Here is a 15956-nt window from a genome sequence, read left to right as displayed (position 1 = left end):
GCTTACGTTTCTTAAGTGAAGTTGTGCGATCTCCAGCAAGTGACCAGATGAGAGGAAACGCAGATACCAGCCAAAACTTAGAAAACTGAAAGTAATCACTTATTTACGTAAAAAATAATACGTGAACTGTTTTAAAATTTACAAATGACGCATATCAAAACAAAACTTTTTGATTCTAGAGCTCACTGAAGATGGCTTGAAGGATAAGGCGAAGCGCTTGTGGAACAAATAAGATACATTGCAGCAAAAAAGTTGTGTTTTAACTATAAAACGAATCCATTTCAAAAAGCTGAGCCGAAAAACTAAAACATGGAGATCACCAAATCCACTTCTCGGAGAATTCCAAATTGACCATGTGGTTATCTCACTTCATTGTCAAGAAGAAATTCAAAACACTAAAGTGCTGAAAAGCCTTGATGTTGATTCAGACCACTATTTGACTACGATTAAATTCAGACCACTCCCATTTCGAAAAGAGAAGAAAACCTTTTACAAAATTCCAAAATATAACACAGAAACTTTAAAAAATGAAGAAATTAAACAACGGTTTCAAAGAGCATTGCACAAAGATAGCGATGGCATATCCACAATAAATAAGGAAGCGGGATGGGAGGAGATCAAAAACGAAATAGTTGAAATAGCAAAAGAAAATTGTCTCGTGAAAAGAGTAAGAAGACATCCATGGTGGGACAATGAATGTGATGAGAACCTGGAGAAGAGACAGAAATTGTGGCAGAAATGGAACTCCACAAAAGATCCTCAAGATCTTGACAATTTTAAAATCCAGAGAAGAGAAACAGCTAAGCTTTTCCGTAATAAAAAAAGAAGACAATTTCAGGATAACCTAGAACAGATTGAGGAAGACTTTAAAAGAAATAATTCTAGAGATTTCTACAAAACTTTTAGAAAACAGCTAACCAAATACCAATCCCCAAATTTATGTTTTAAAGATGAAGAGAACAAGCTAGGTTTGACAAACAAGACTAATTGTGAAATACTAGCAAAATATTTCGAGAATCTACTAAATTGTGAACCACCCAAAGATAAAATGAGTTTTGAAAACCACCGAAATACTAATACCGAGTCAAAACCTCCAGACGCTGAAGAAATAAAACACATAATACACAGTCTAAAAAACAATAAAGCCCCAGGTGAAGACTCCATAGTACCAGAAATCCTAAAAATAATGGATACCAACCTCCCACAAGTTTTGGAACATATGTTTAAGAAGATCTGGGACGAAGAAAGAATTCCTGAAGACTGGCAGTGTGCCCTGATACACCCACTACACAAAAAGGGGGATAAGATGAATGTTAATAATTATAGAGGGATCTCGCTACTACCAGTAGGATACAAAATTTTGTCAAGGAAATTACTTCAAATCGTGGAGCCAGTTCTGGATAAAAAAAATAGGTGAATATCAAGCAGGTTTTAGACAAGGTAGATCCTGTGTTGAACAAATATTTAACCTGAAAACACTAATTCGTTACAGAATCTCAAGAGGCCAGAGATTTGCAATAGTATTTGTAGATTTCAAAAAAAGCATACGACTCGGTAGATAGAGAAACATTACTGAAAGTATTGGAAGAATTTGGGGTCGATAAGAAAACAATTCAAATTATCAAACAGACGCTAACAAACAGTAAGGCCAAAGTTAAATTTATGGGTGAAATTTCAAGGAAGTTCGAAATTAAAACAGGTGTTAGACAAGGTGATGGTTTATCCCCAATCCTCTTCAACTGCGTACTGGAAAAGATACTGAGAATATGGAAAGAAGAACTCAAAGGCACCAAGAATGACATCAGAATTGGAACAAAAAAAGAAAAAATAGAAGTGGACTGTTTAGCTTTTGCAGACGATCTGGCAATAATTACAGAAAACGAAGAAATAGCTCAGAACTACTTGGAGAAACTACAAGAAGTTTCGGCCAGAGCTGGACTGCAGATTTCATTTGAAAAAACCGTGTATATGTCTAATCATAGAAATAACAAGAAAAATCTTATTACTAAATACGGTAATATTAAGAGAGTAGAAAAATTTAAGTATTTAGGTGAAATAATTCAAGTGAATGGTTTAGACAAGAGTGCAAACCAGGCGAGAGCAAGGAAAATGGAATTTGCTTTTCAAAAAACCAAAGACATATATAACAAAAAAAACATTTCGATTCAAGCTAAATTAAGACATTATAAAACTGTCATTAGACCAGAATGCCTGTATGCATCGGAGTGCCTAATTCTTAACAAAAAGGGGGAAATAGAAAACATGAAAAAGAAAGAAAGGAAAATTTTGAGAAAAATATTAGGACCGAGAAAGATTGGGGAAGAGTACAAGCTAAAGAGTAATAAGGAAATATACAAAACTAGTGAGAAAGTGAGTGAGGCAATGCGTAAACGCAGACTAACGTTTTATGGTCACCTGTCGAGGATGGATGGAAACAGACTAACAAGAAAAGTGTTTGAACATAGTAACAGGAACGAAAAAACCAACAATAAATGGATACAGATGGTGAAAAAGGATTTGGCCTATTTTAATGTCACCCGTGAGTCAATCAGGGACAGGGAAAAGTTTAGACAAATAGTGAACGAAATTAAGTGTTTTCCAGAAGAAACGAAACTAAAGAATAATAACAGGAAATGGTCGGAAGAGCGGAGGAGGAACCACTCGAAAATGATGAGGAAATATTGGGAAGAGAGAAAAAAAGATCAAAAAGCCGGGCAAGTGAATTGTTGAACGTGGTCCAAAGATGGCCGAAATCGAAAGAAGAAGAAGAAAACGAATCCATCTTGCGCTTTTCCAAAACATAACAGTTACCTACTGAAATCGTTAACCGACGATCTTTCATACTTGGTTGACAGCTGGCTACCACACGATATGAACGCTATTAAAACGATATGTACTGTAGAGTTGTTTTTTATTATTGTGTGTGGTAAAGATCCGGCTCCATATCACATTCTTAATACAGAAGTTAAGTTCCCAGTCTGTCCGGATACCGATGTGAGTCGCTATACATCTAGAAGGTATTATAACACATTTAAGACGAAATTATAAAATACTTATCGTACCGGCGACTTGCAACGGATATGTGTGGCGTTTTTGGTGTACAATGCAAACGAGCTTTTGAGACCAAAAATAAACATGTTCGAAAGTCACGTGGAGAGCGTGACCATCCATTCCAGTTTAGTTCCGAAATTAGGCTCAAAACCAATTGCAAGTGTGACAGACATGCGTAGACAGTATTCGTCCACCATTCGAGATATCCACCACCCACAGTTGTTCTTGAACACAGAGTGGTTTAGTACAGTGTTCTGTGGACTTATTTGTCAGTGAGGAAACGTCTCACGCTTCGCTGCATAATCGCTATGCTTATAGTGGACGGGCCTTAACAAGTCAGTCATTATTCACCCACTCCCTACCGTGCACGTTTGCATTTCGCGAATCATTTGCCTACTATTGCGTCAGTTAAAGATGGATGACGAATTTATTTACTTGGTTTGCACCATTTTATAATCAGCCTGCAATCTAAATGTACTACCGGCTTATGTTTAAACGAAAACGGTGTTTCATGTGACGAAAACAGGAAACGATCGTACAGTTCTCCTTTCATTCTAGTGTTTCAGCGATACTACAGTCGGGAAAGAAAAAGCCTATTGATACAGCATAACACTAATAACGTAGTACTCATAACAAAAGCTACGAGTTTGATAATGCTAAATCAATTCCTTATGTTAGTGGCATATTTTTGTATTTCCAATGAGCCTTGTCCAGTATTTTAACAGTTCCACTTTACGCTTCACCAGCGGTACCTGATGGACTGTCAGCTGCTTTAACTCAGCAATCGGCACGGGAGGGAGAGGAGGGGTATGTCTGCTGCAAAGTAAAAACGTTGCTCCGAGGCTCATTCTACTGTTACGTTTTCCTGACGATCTGGAAAACTGAGTTGCCTATTACAGTTTTTCCCTTTCTATTTATTTAATATATTTCACCAAAGGAATTCTAAAGTGCCCTGGTGTAAATATCACTTTCTAGTTACACAAATACATAAGATTTTAATCAGTTTCAAAGAAATACACTACTGGACATTAAAATTGCTACACCAAGAAGAAATGCAGATTATAAACGGGTATTCATTGGACAAATATATTATACTAGAAGTGACATCTGATTACATTTTCACGCAATTTGGGTGCGTAGGTCCTGAGAAATCAGTACCCAGAACAACCATCTTTGGCCGCAATAACGGCCTTGATACGCCTGGCCATTGAGTCAAACAGAGCTTGGATGGCGTGTACAGGTACAGCTGCAAATGCAGCTTCAACACGATACCACAGTTCATCAAGAGTAGTGCTCAAGAGTAGTTGCTCGGCCACCATTGACCAGACGTTTTCAGTTGGTGAGAGGTCAGGAGAATGTGCTGGCTAGGGCAGCAGTTGAACATTTACTGTATCCGGAAAGGTCCGTACAGGACCTGCAACATGCTGTCGTGCATCATCCTACTAAAACGTAGGGATTCTCAGGGATCGAATGAAGGGTAGAGCCACGGGTCGTAACACATCTGAAATGTAACGTACACTGTTCAAAGTGCCGTCAATGCGAACAAGAGGTGACCGAGACGTGTAACCAATGGCACCCCATAACATCACGCCGGGTGACGGGTGATACGCCAGTATGCCGATGAGGGATACACGCTTCCAATGTGCGTTCACCGCGATGTCACCAAAAACGGATCCGACCATCATGATGCTGTAAACAGAACCTGGATCCATCGGAAAAAAATGACGTTTTGCCATTCGTGCACCCAGGTTCGTCGTTGAGTACACCATCGCAGGCACTCCTGTCTGTGATGCAGCGTCAAGGGTAACTGCAGCCATGGTCTCCGAGCTGATAGTCCATGCTGCTGCAAATGTCGTCGAACTGTTCGTGCAGATGGTTGTTGTCTTGCAAACGTCCCCATCTGTTGACTCAGGGATCGAGACGTGACTGCACGATCCGTTACAGCCATGCGGATAAGATGCCTGTCTTCTCGACTGCTAGTGATACGAGGCCGTTGGGATCCAGCACGGCGTTCCGTATTACCCTCCTGAACCCACCGATTCCATATTCTGCTAACAGTCATTGGATCTCGACCAACGCGAGCCGCAATGTCGTGATACGGTAAATCGCAAGCGCGATAGGCTACAATCCGACCTTTATCAAAGTCGGAAACGTGATGGTACGCATTTCTCCTCCTTACACGATGCATCAGAACAACGTTTCACCAGGCAACGCCGGTCAACCGCTGTTTGTATATGAGAAATCGGTTGGAAACGTTCCTCATGTCAGCACGTTGTATGTGTCGCCACCGGCACCAACCTTGTGTGAATGCTCTGAAAAGCTAATCATGTGCATATCACAGCGTCTTCTTTCTGTCGGTTAAATTTCACGTCTATAGCACATCATCTTCGTGTTGTAGCAATTTTAATGGCCAATAGTGTAAATGAGGTAGAGAGCATGTCCTGTATAAAAAGGTGAAAAATGAATATACGTCCCTGAATGGAAATATGCTACTCGTTTTTCGCCATTGTCGCATATCCAGTTCTAGTACTGTGTCTCCAGTCCACTACCATTCATCGTAAATTCAAATACTGATGTCCTGTTACTCTTACTTCAAGTAGGGCTTCTGTTTTATCATCTTTTAACTGGCAAAAAAAAACATAATGCTTGGCTATGTGAACGCTCGTGTGTCGATACATTACGGATAATGCGCAGTAAACCGCCACAGACACTCGCCACCTGCATCTCCCACGAAGTGAGATCGCAGTAGAGTCACCGCTTCTCATGCGACTACCTCTCAACGAAAGCTGCTCCCACAACAGGACATCTCACATTACGGGTGTTAACGACCTGTGAATAAGGCTAAAAGTCTCATCATTGTGCTTTTCAGAGCCCAAGTTATTCACGGTCGTGTACTCTGATAAGGTAAAATTTTGCTTGGCTAACAACATGAAATTCTGACTCCTATGTACACAGTCAATCTCATGTAAACGTACGCTATACTCTGTTCAAAGTTTTTATTGATTGGCACTTCGCCATGAAGGCCGTCCGGGTGGCCGAGCGGTTCTAGGCGCTGCAGTCTGGAACCGCGCGACCGCTACGGTCGCAGGTTCGAATCCTGCCTCGGGCATGGATGTGTGTGATGTCCTTAGGTTAGTTAGGTTTAAGTAGTTCTAAGTTATAGGGGACTGATGACTTTAGAAGTTAAGTCCCATAGTGCACAGAGCCATTTGAACCATTTGAACTACGCCATGAAGGCGCGGAGGGGGCAGGGGGGGGGGGGGGGGGAGAGGCGGAGCAGAGTTCCCAAGTCCCGCTTGGAGCACACGCATAATGTCTTATGTTTCATTAAACTCAGTGAAGCAAGCGGAAATTGTCGATGTACAAAGATGGAACTGGCATCCGCGTCTACTGGAACACCTGCACGCTCCTCACCAACGTCTTCTAACCAAACTGCGTGCCTACGGAGTATCGCCTCCGTTGTGCAACTGGATTCGTGATTTCCTGTCAGGAAGGTCACTGTTCGTAGTACTAGACGGAAAGTCATCGAGTAGAGCAGAAGTAATATCCGGCGTTCCCCAAGGAAGTGTTACAGGCCGTCTGTTGTTCCTGATCTATATTAACGACATAGGAGACAATCTCAGTAGCCGTCTTAGATTTTTTGCAGGTGGTGCTGTCATTTACCGTCTTGTAAAGTCTTCAGAAGACCAAAACGAATTACAAAATGATTTAGATAAGATATCTGTAAGGTGCGAAAAGTGGCAACTGACCCAGAATAAAGAAAATTGTGAAGTTATTCACATGAGTACTGAAAGAAATCCGCTAATTTCGATTACGCGATAAGTCACGCATATCTTAAGGCTGTAAATTCAACTAAATACTTATGGATTACAATTACAGATAACCTAAATTGGAACGAACACATAATGTTGTGGGTAGAGCAAACCAGACACTGCGATTCATTGGCAGAACACTTAGAACGTGCAACAGGTCTACTAAAGAGACTGTTTACACCACGCTTGTTCGCCCTATTCTGGAGTATTACTGTGCGGTGTGGGATCTGCATCAGGCGGGACTGGCGGATGACATCGAAAAAATGCAAAGAAGGGCAGCTCGTTTTGTATTGTCGCGAAATAGTGGAGATAGTGCCACAGACGTGATATGTGAAGGGGAGTGGCCATCATTAAAAGAAAGGAGTTTTTTGTTGCAACGGGATCTTCTCAAATTTCAATCACCAGTTTTCTCCACCTACTGCGAAAACATTCTGTTGTCACCCATCTACATAGGGACAAACGATCATTACGATAAAATAAGAGAGATCAGAGCTCGCACAAAAACATTTAAGTGCTCGTTTTTCCTGCGCTCCGTTCGAGAGTGGAACGGTAGAGAGACAGGTTCATTGAACCTTCTGCCAGGCACTTTATTGTGAATATCGGAATAATCACGTAGATGTAGATATAGATGTTTTCGTTTTAGTTTTATTGAGGTAAAAAAATTAAGGCAATACACGGAGAGTTTACTAAAATGCTTTTCCTGGCGACGTTGCCGAATTTTCTATATGCGGAAAACTTTTTGTTTATTGAATTTAGATGACCACATTATGCAAACGAAATCTTAGGAAAACATCATGCTGTCATTTGCTCCGAATCTGGACTCTGTTGGAGATTTCTAAGACGAGATAACTTGTGGTAATATGACGCTGGATGTTGCGCTCGTTCGTGAAACCCTCAGCTGCCACTCGTTTGGTTTCACTGCAAGAAATAGAGCGTTAGGTTTGCAATTAAGCCATTATTTAGTTTTCTGATTTATGCTTGGAGCGAGTACGCGTGGTAACTGATGTCGACTACTCAACTACATTTATACCCAAATCTATGTCTCCACTGTGCAAGCCGTCGTACGCCGCCTGGGGCGGCGGATACGCGGGATGCCTTCTTAAAAACTCATATTCTAATAGCGGAGGATGCGCGGGAACTTCTATTGGTACACCTGCACGTAATAGCAAAAATGCCTAATTTTGTAGTCATGGTCGTTCTGTGGAATTTGTGTAGGAGGAAGTAGAATGTTACTTGATACGAGCAAATTATGTGGTGCAAGTAGTTACGGCAATCGTCTCACGTTTTGGGGAAGAATCATTCTTGGTTTAGTCCGGGCATCCTCATTAAGGTTTTTTCCCTTCATCGAGTAAGCCGAATTCGATAACGCTTTGAAGAGACAGATGATTTTCTTCCTGATCCTCGTCCATTCTGTGATTCTGTTCCATCTGTAATGACCCCGTTGTCTCCGCGCCGTTAAAAGCAAATGTAATATCTTTGATTTTATTACTGTTGTTTCTTGACATGTAGCCTTAAATGATGAGATTGACAAATGCTATGGCCCACCCTCCGGAGAGCACCCTCGCCGACCGTCCGCGAGCCACAGCGTTCAGTCCCCCGCGATTACGCATTACCAGCAGCCGATCTTCGGACCGCAACCAAAAGTCGACCGGCGGGTCATCCATAAGAAGGCTGTACTAACGGCCACACCAAGCCAGAAATCGACGCGCGCAGCAGCCAGTGGTGTGCAGCGCCGATCGGAGTACGTTATGCATTCGTCAACAAGGGCACCAGCGAACAAGAAAGTTGTAGTCACCTTCACAGCCAGGATTTAGCACCGCGCTCGGGCCGCGAGAGGCAGCTGAAGACTGATGTTCATCTGAGTCGCCGCAGCTGCTGCCGGCCTGTCCACCGTTCGCCGCCGTCACCCACCGCCTTCAACGTCGCGCTTCAGGGGACGGGTCCCACTCAGCACGACACTTTCGGACTTGAGAACTCCTCAGTGGTGACTACTGAACTTAGATAAATTTAGTGTCCGGTTCTGGACACGGGCTTTAGCTCAGAACTAAGACAGGACATATTATACGCTGGGGTAGTGACTTTGCCTATTATTCTTCCAAGTGTTATTTGAGTCTGCAGCTAGGAACTGACAAATTTTGATTTTTGGACCCAAAGACTTCAAGAAGAAATCAACCTTTTGTTGAATATTCAGAAGAATTTTGTTTCCATTTTCGATTCAAGCATCAGATAAATTTGGCTCAAAGACCTTTTAAATTGTGTGTTAATATACGTGTTAAATGACAATGCCTCCCGTTTTCAGTTTTTGGGTGACATTTCAGAAACTTCCAGTGGTGACATTTTAGCATTTCTGTAACATCTTGTGGAGACTACAAGGAGCCTTGATGAATGGCTCCACTGTCATCTGATTCTACTGATTATTTGTCATTCATCCAGCAACCTAGTAACGTTCTCGACCGACAAACAATACCGATGGACATATTTGAGGACACTGTTGAGAGCGATCTCCTTGTCCGAGATTTACTCAGCAAAACTCAAACTGGTGTTTGTCGTCTCCACATTTCAATTTATGCGGCCATTGCACCGTAAATGTGTCTGACCGTGTAAACCTAGACGTTGGACAGTTGTGACTGGGTGCAAGGATTGGTCGCAGTAGATACACTACTGGCCATTAAAACTGCTACACCACGAAGATGACGTGCTACACACGCGAAATGTAACCGACAGGAAGAAGATGCTGTCATACGCAAATGATTAGCTTTCCAGAGCATTCACACAAGGTTGGTGCCGGTGGCGACACCTGCAACGTGCTGACATGAGGAAAGTTTCTAACCGATTTCTCATACACAAACAGCAGCTGACCGGAGTTGCCTGGTGAAACGTTGTTGTGATGCCTCGTGTAAGGAGGATAAATGCGTACCATCACGTTGCCGACTTTGATAAATGCCGGATTATAGCCTATCGCGATTGCGGTTTATCGTATCGCGACACTGCTGCTCGCGTTGGTCGAGACCCAATGACTGTTAGCAGAATATGGAATCGGTGGGTTCAGGAGGGTAATACGGAACGCCGTGCAGAATCCCAACGGCCTCGTATCACTAGCAGTCGAGATGATAGGCATCTCATCCGCATGGCTGTAAAGGATCGTGCAGCCACGTCTCGATCTCTGAGTCAACAGATGGGGACGTTTGCAAGACAACAACCATCTGCACGAACTGTTCGACGACGTTTGCAGCAGCATGGACTATCAGCTCGGAGACCATGGTTGCGGTTACCCTTGACGCTGCATCACAGACAGGAGCGCCTGCGATGGTGTACTCAACGGCGAACCTGGGTGCACGAATGGCAAAACGTCATTTTTTTTCGGTTGAATACAGGTTCTGTCTACAGCATCATGATGGTCGCATCCGTGTTTGGCGACACCGCGGTGAACGCACATTGGAAGCGTGTATTAGTCATCGCCATACTGGCGTACCACCCGGCGTGGTCACCTCTTGTTCGCACTGACGGCACTTTGAACAGTGGACGTTACATTTCAGATGTGTTACGACCCGTGGCTCTACATTTCAGCAGGATAATGCACGACCGCATGTTGCAGGTCCTGTACGGGCCTTTCTGGATACAGAAAATGTTCGACTGCTGTCCTGGCCAGCACGTTCTCCAGATCTCTCACCAAGTGAAAACATCTGGTCAATGGTGGCCGAACTGTGGTATCGTGTTGAAGCTGCGTTGGCAGCTGTACCTGTACATGTCATCCAAGCTCTGTTTGACTCAACGCCCAGGCGTATAATGCCGTTATTACGGCCATATGTGGTTGTTCTTGGTACTGATTTCTCAGGATCTATGCACCCAAATTGCGAGAAAATGTAATCACATGTCAGTTCTAGTATAATATATTTGTCCAACGAATACCCGTTTATCATCTGCATTTCTTCTTGGTGTAACAATTCTAATGGCCAGTAGTGTATTATCAAAATATATTCAACCTTTTCACATGATTATGTGCGTTTTAATATGCCTCCTTAGGACGTTCGTCGACAACCAGTATTTCTACCAAACTACGCTAGTCTATAGACCTACCTATGTTTCGCAGTACATTCCTAATAAAGCTTCATCCTTGCAGAATCATCCGCAGACACTGGAGATTATGTCCGCCCCCGGTAGCTGAGTGGTCAGCGCGACAGACTGTCAATCCGAAAGGGCCCGGGTTCGATTCCCGGCTGGGTCGGAGATTTTCTCCGCTCAGGGACTGGGTCTTGTGTTGTCCTAATCATCATCATTTCATCCCCATCGACGCGCAAGTCGCCGAAGTGGCGTCAAATCGAAAGACTTGCACCAGGCGAACGGTCTACCCGACGGGAGGCCATCGTCACACGACATTTCATTTTTTACTGGAGATTATGGAGGAAAATCGACTGTCATCGCGGATCTGAAGGGGCGAGTACGCCGTACCAGAAGTGTTGGGCCGGCGCTACAGGTGTGTGAGGGGGCGAGACAGCCTACTGGACGTGACCCTGGGCGGCAGGTGTTGGCGGCTTATCTGCCGTAATGAGCCGTCATCAGGCGGCAACCATCCGGAACTGCGGCCACCCGCCGGAACTAATAGCGGACAGGCTACCAGCTTTTCGCTCTCACTTGCCCGCTCAACCCCGCCACCGCAAACACCGCCGGAGAAATATGCTAGGCATTACTCTCAGGCTGGCCGTATCACAGTTTCTGCACAGCCATGTAGATTCTCATTTTCCCGCATCGTGGGCGTACAAACTCAGCTGTTCTCTTTTCGCCCCTATTTGGATGCCTATCAGCCACGAAGTGCAGTCGAATAAGTATTCACAGTATTGTTTATAGGAAATGCATCCCGGGGCGTGGAGCCCAGGTGAGGATTCCACGCCTCTGTACAATGTTCTGGCGTCTGAACCTGGCCCCCTTCATCATGTGGTACGGGTGATGATCTCAAATGTGTTCGTTGCCTCGTTTCCAATCAGAATACAGCGTATTTATTTCATTTTCTGTTTTTAGTTTGTAGCAATGGATTTAAGATCCATTTTCAGTCGTACAGTGAGATCTATTTGATCTTCTAAAGACGCAAATGACTCTGTTATGTAACTAAGCTTTAGAAACGTAACCGGGTGTGGCTTTACACCCACCGTCAGCTCTTAAAAAAGCAGCGTTACAGGAAGCTCGTGGCAATTGGTTACACTCGTAAACAAGTCTCGATAAAGTCTAAATTATGTCACATTTGTTTTCTTTATTAGTTATATGATGTAACTGTAGAATATGACACCAGTGGTGTCTATTTTCACTTATTCACGTGTCACTATAACCTAACAAAAGAACATAGACTACTTTTCTGAACACAAATACAGTATGTTGCGCCATTGTAACATCAAGTGGGGGCCAATCCATTGGAATGTCGATTTGCGCTCTGGCACAACGAGGTATTAGTTATATATCAGTAAGTGAATGAAACAGAAGTGTGATTGCTATAACTACAGTTAGAAGCTTTTTTTATGTATTACTAAAGTGAGCTGTAGCCTTGTGAAATGCGGGCAATAAACAGTTCAAACAAGAAGAAAATGGAAATTTTTGAAATATAGTGCTACAGGAGAACGCTGAAGACTTTATGGGTTGATTGAGTAGCCAATGAGAAAGTACTGATGAACTGAATAAAGAAAGAAATTTATGGCACAACTTGTGTAAAAAGAGGATCGGTTGATTGGACACATCTTGTGGGGAACGAGATTAGCCATGCCCTTTCAAAGGAACCATCGCGGCATTTGCCATGAGAGATTTAGAAAAATCACTGAAAATCTAAATCTGGATGGTAGGAAACGGATTTGAACCGTCGTCCTTCCGAACGCGTGACCGGTGTACTGACAACTGCGCCACATCGCTCGGCTTGAGGGATCAAGAAAGCTTCAATTTGGCAATGTAGGGAACTGTGTGGAGCATAAAAAGAAGATCGAGGAATACATACAACCGTCAGGTTCGAATAGACTTAAGTTGTAATGATATTTTGGAGATGAACTTCAGCAGCGTAGATTAGAGTGGAAAGCTACATCAGACCAGTCTTCGAACTGAAGACCACAACAATAATAAAGCGACATGAGCATAAATAAACAACAGATTGTGATTGAAATTATTAAAAATGCCAATTAGCAACAAGCCAAATTATGAAGCCCACACATAAAGAAAATATGAACTATTATGAATAGAGAAAGGTATGGACTCGTAGCACAGTCTAAAACTTTTGGGGCCACGTCCGTGAAACGAATGAGAAAGTTACGGAAGGGCCGCGAAGCTCAGTGTGAGACAAGTATGGCAAGCGAGTCGGGTGCCACGTAAGCTATCAACACGGTGTAGACGATGTTTATGGACACGGATCGTAAATAGCCAAACAAGAGACAGAGTACTAATGTGTACAGAAACTAGCGCCGACAAGGCAAGAAGTGTATGATGTTTAAGTCACTCTTCACGGAGGGTGGAGGAAACTTGTGGCGGAGCGCTATTCCAGTATCCTTAAAAACATAGTACTCAGCATATTCATTTACTCTAGAATTATCTGTGACAGTTATTTCATTTGTTCCTTACAGATCTGCTCATATGGAAAATAAATAAATAAATAAATAAATAAAAATACTGTGTATCTCGGGGATGCCGAAATCGTATAAATGTTTTGGTGTTGTTTTAGAACTCTCTGGCCCTTGTTAACGCCGGCGGACAGATGTTGAAGGTAGCTTCAACGAGGTCAAAGATGCTGGATATTTACAGCCACTTCAGCTCAAGAATTTTTTTCTAGTAGAGCAGGAACTTAAACGGACTAGGGTTCACTGTTACTGTGAGACAAAAATTATATTTCCACGGATATACTGTAAAATAGTATTATAGTTTAATGTCGATGCAAATTCGCAATTTCTATCTCCAACAATATTCTGCCCCAGTGACGGTCTCATTGTTGTAAGCAGTTAAGTGAAAAGATTGGATTTTAGCATCCCTTTGATGATGTTGTCAGTTAAGCTGGAGCACAAGCTCGGATTGGAGAAGATGAAGAAGAAAGCCGGCGGTACCCTTTTCATAATGAGTTTGCATTAAGTGATTTACGAAAAAGAGAGTAAGCCTAAGTTTGGAGAGCGGGGGGAGAAATCGAGCTCTCGTTCTCCCGAATGCGCGTAACTTGCTACGTTACCTCGTTCGGTGTCGGTGATGGTGCGAGCCTGCTCGACACACGCGTCGTAATAACTTTGTGCACTGCGGCAACAATATCTCTATTCTGGTCGCTGGCTGCAGGCTTTCACCCTCACCGTGTGCGAGTTAGCTGGGTAAGCGCATCAGCGCGCTCCAGCGCCCGCGCACAATAGCCCGGCGTGGCCCATCCCAGGAGAGAGGCGGAGTGCCGGCCTACCTCTACGCCTTCATATTGTCCCGCTCTGCTGTGACGCAACGTCCCTGTCGCACTTTCGCCTTTCTCCACAGCCTTGACAATCTGTAAGCGACGAATGAGTGTACGTTTTGGATGCAGGACTGCCAACACATTTCTGGAGAGTGGGGAATACCGGTGATTTGCGTTTTCTGCCCTTGCGTCTCTTTATTTCACTCTTTCATATTAACAGTCATTCGGCGCAGGCTCTCTCTCTCTCTCTCTCTCAGAGAGAGAGAGAGAGAGAGAGAGCCGGCCGGAGTGGCCGTGCGGTTCTAAGCGCTACAGTCTGGAGCCGAGCGACCGCTACGGTCACAGGTTCGAATCCTGCCTCGGGCATAGATGTTGTGATGTCCTTAGGTTAGTTCGGTTTAATTAGTTCTAAGTTCTAGGCGGCTGATGACCTCAGAAGTTAAGTCGCATAGTGCTCAGAGCCAGAGAGAGAGAGAGAGAGAGAAGGAAAGAGAGAGACGTTCGCTGTAACTAATGATTTACGAAACACGTAAGAAAATAATTTTTCATTTAGACTGATAAAGTGCTGCAAGACTTTCAGACAAGTACACGAATCGGAGTGTCGTACTGCTTTCTCTCGCTCGCAGACAGGTTTCAATCTCCCTTTAAACGAAAGAGACAATTACGGTGAATCCATAAAAGATAGCAGTTGATTTTGTGAGTATGGGTCATGAGACATGTCTGGATAGCTCACGAAGTAAAAATATTGTCTGAAAAAGTCAGGATTCTTGGCTGTAGTAAAGGTTCATAGTACAATTTCAATTTCCCAAGACATTTCGATAAAAATTACAACTTATGACTCTCGCTACACTTGAGTCCCAGAAACCAATGTCGTTACTGTCTCACATTTTTTTAGTGATAACATGTGTCGAGAATCAGTTTCTCATACGACAGGGAACTTCTTTTGATGCAGTAGTAAAAAAAAATTAGAGGCATGTCATCGACAGTTCCTTTTTCTCTGTATCTCCTCCATGTCCGAACAACATTGCTTTGGTTCACTCCGAGATGCCTGGACACTTCCCTTGTTGAGAGCCGTTCCTCGCACAGAGTAACAATGAGGACACGATCGAACCGCGGTATTGACTGTCTAGGCATGGTTGAATTACAGACAACACGAGCCATGTACCTCCTTCCTGGTGGAATGACTGGAACTGATCGGCTGTCGGATCCCCTCCGTCTAATAGGCGCTGCTCATGCATGGTTGTTTACCTCTTTGTATGCGTATAGTGACATCTCTGAACAGTCAGAGGGACTGTGTATGTGATACAATATCCACAGTCAGCGTCTATCTTCAGGAGTTCTTGGACCGGGGTGATGCAAAACTGTTTTTGGTGTGTGTATATTCTCCCGTGTAGCCGATTTCGCTATCGTAGTACGCACTTTATTGTCGCTCGATGTCGATGTAAGCAGTTCGAATTATTTCTGCTGTTGGTGATTGTGGGTTTGAGGAGACTTAACATTTAAGGTTATCAGTCTCCCATTCACCCCCTCACCCCGCCCCCCCCCCCCTCCAAGGACGGAAATCGGTGTACTCCATCCATCTGCGTGTAGAGTAAATTCTGAATATGAGTAAGTGGTCCAAATGTCTATAGTTCAATTCTTTTGTCTTGGCGGTTCGCGCATGCCCGCCCAGACGCGGGAGATTGCTGCGTTGCCAGTTGCACGCG

The sequence above is a fragment of the Schistocerca cancellata genome, chromosome 1 (genome assembly GCF_023864275.1).
Source record: "Schistocerca cancellata isolate TAMUIC-IGC-003103 chromosome 1, iqSchCanc2.1, whole genome shotgun sequence".
Classification (NCBI taxonomy): Eukaryota; Metazoa; Arthropoda; class Insecta; order Orthoptera; family Acrididae; genus Schistocerca; species Schistocerca cancellata.
This window is presented reverse-complemented; position numbering follows the sequence as displayed.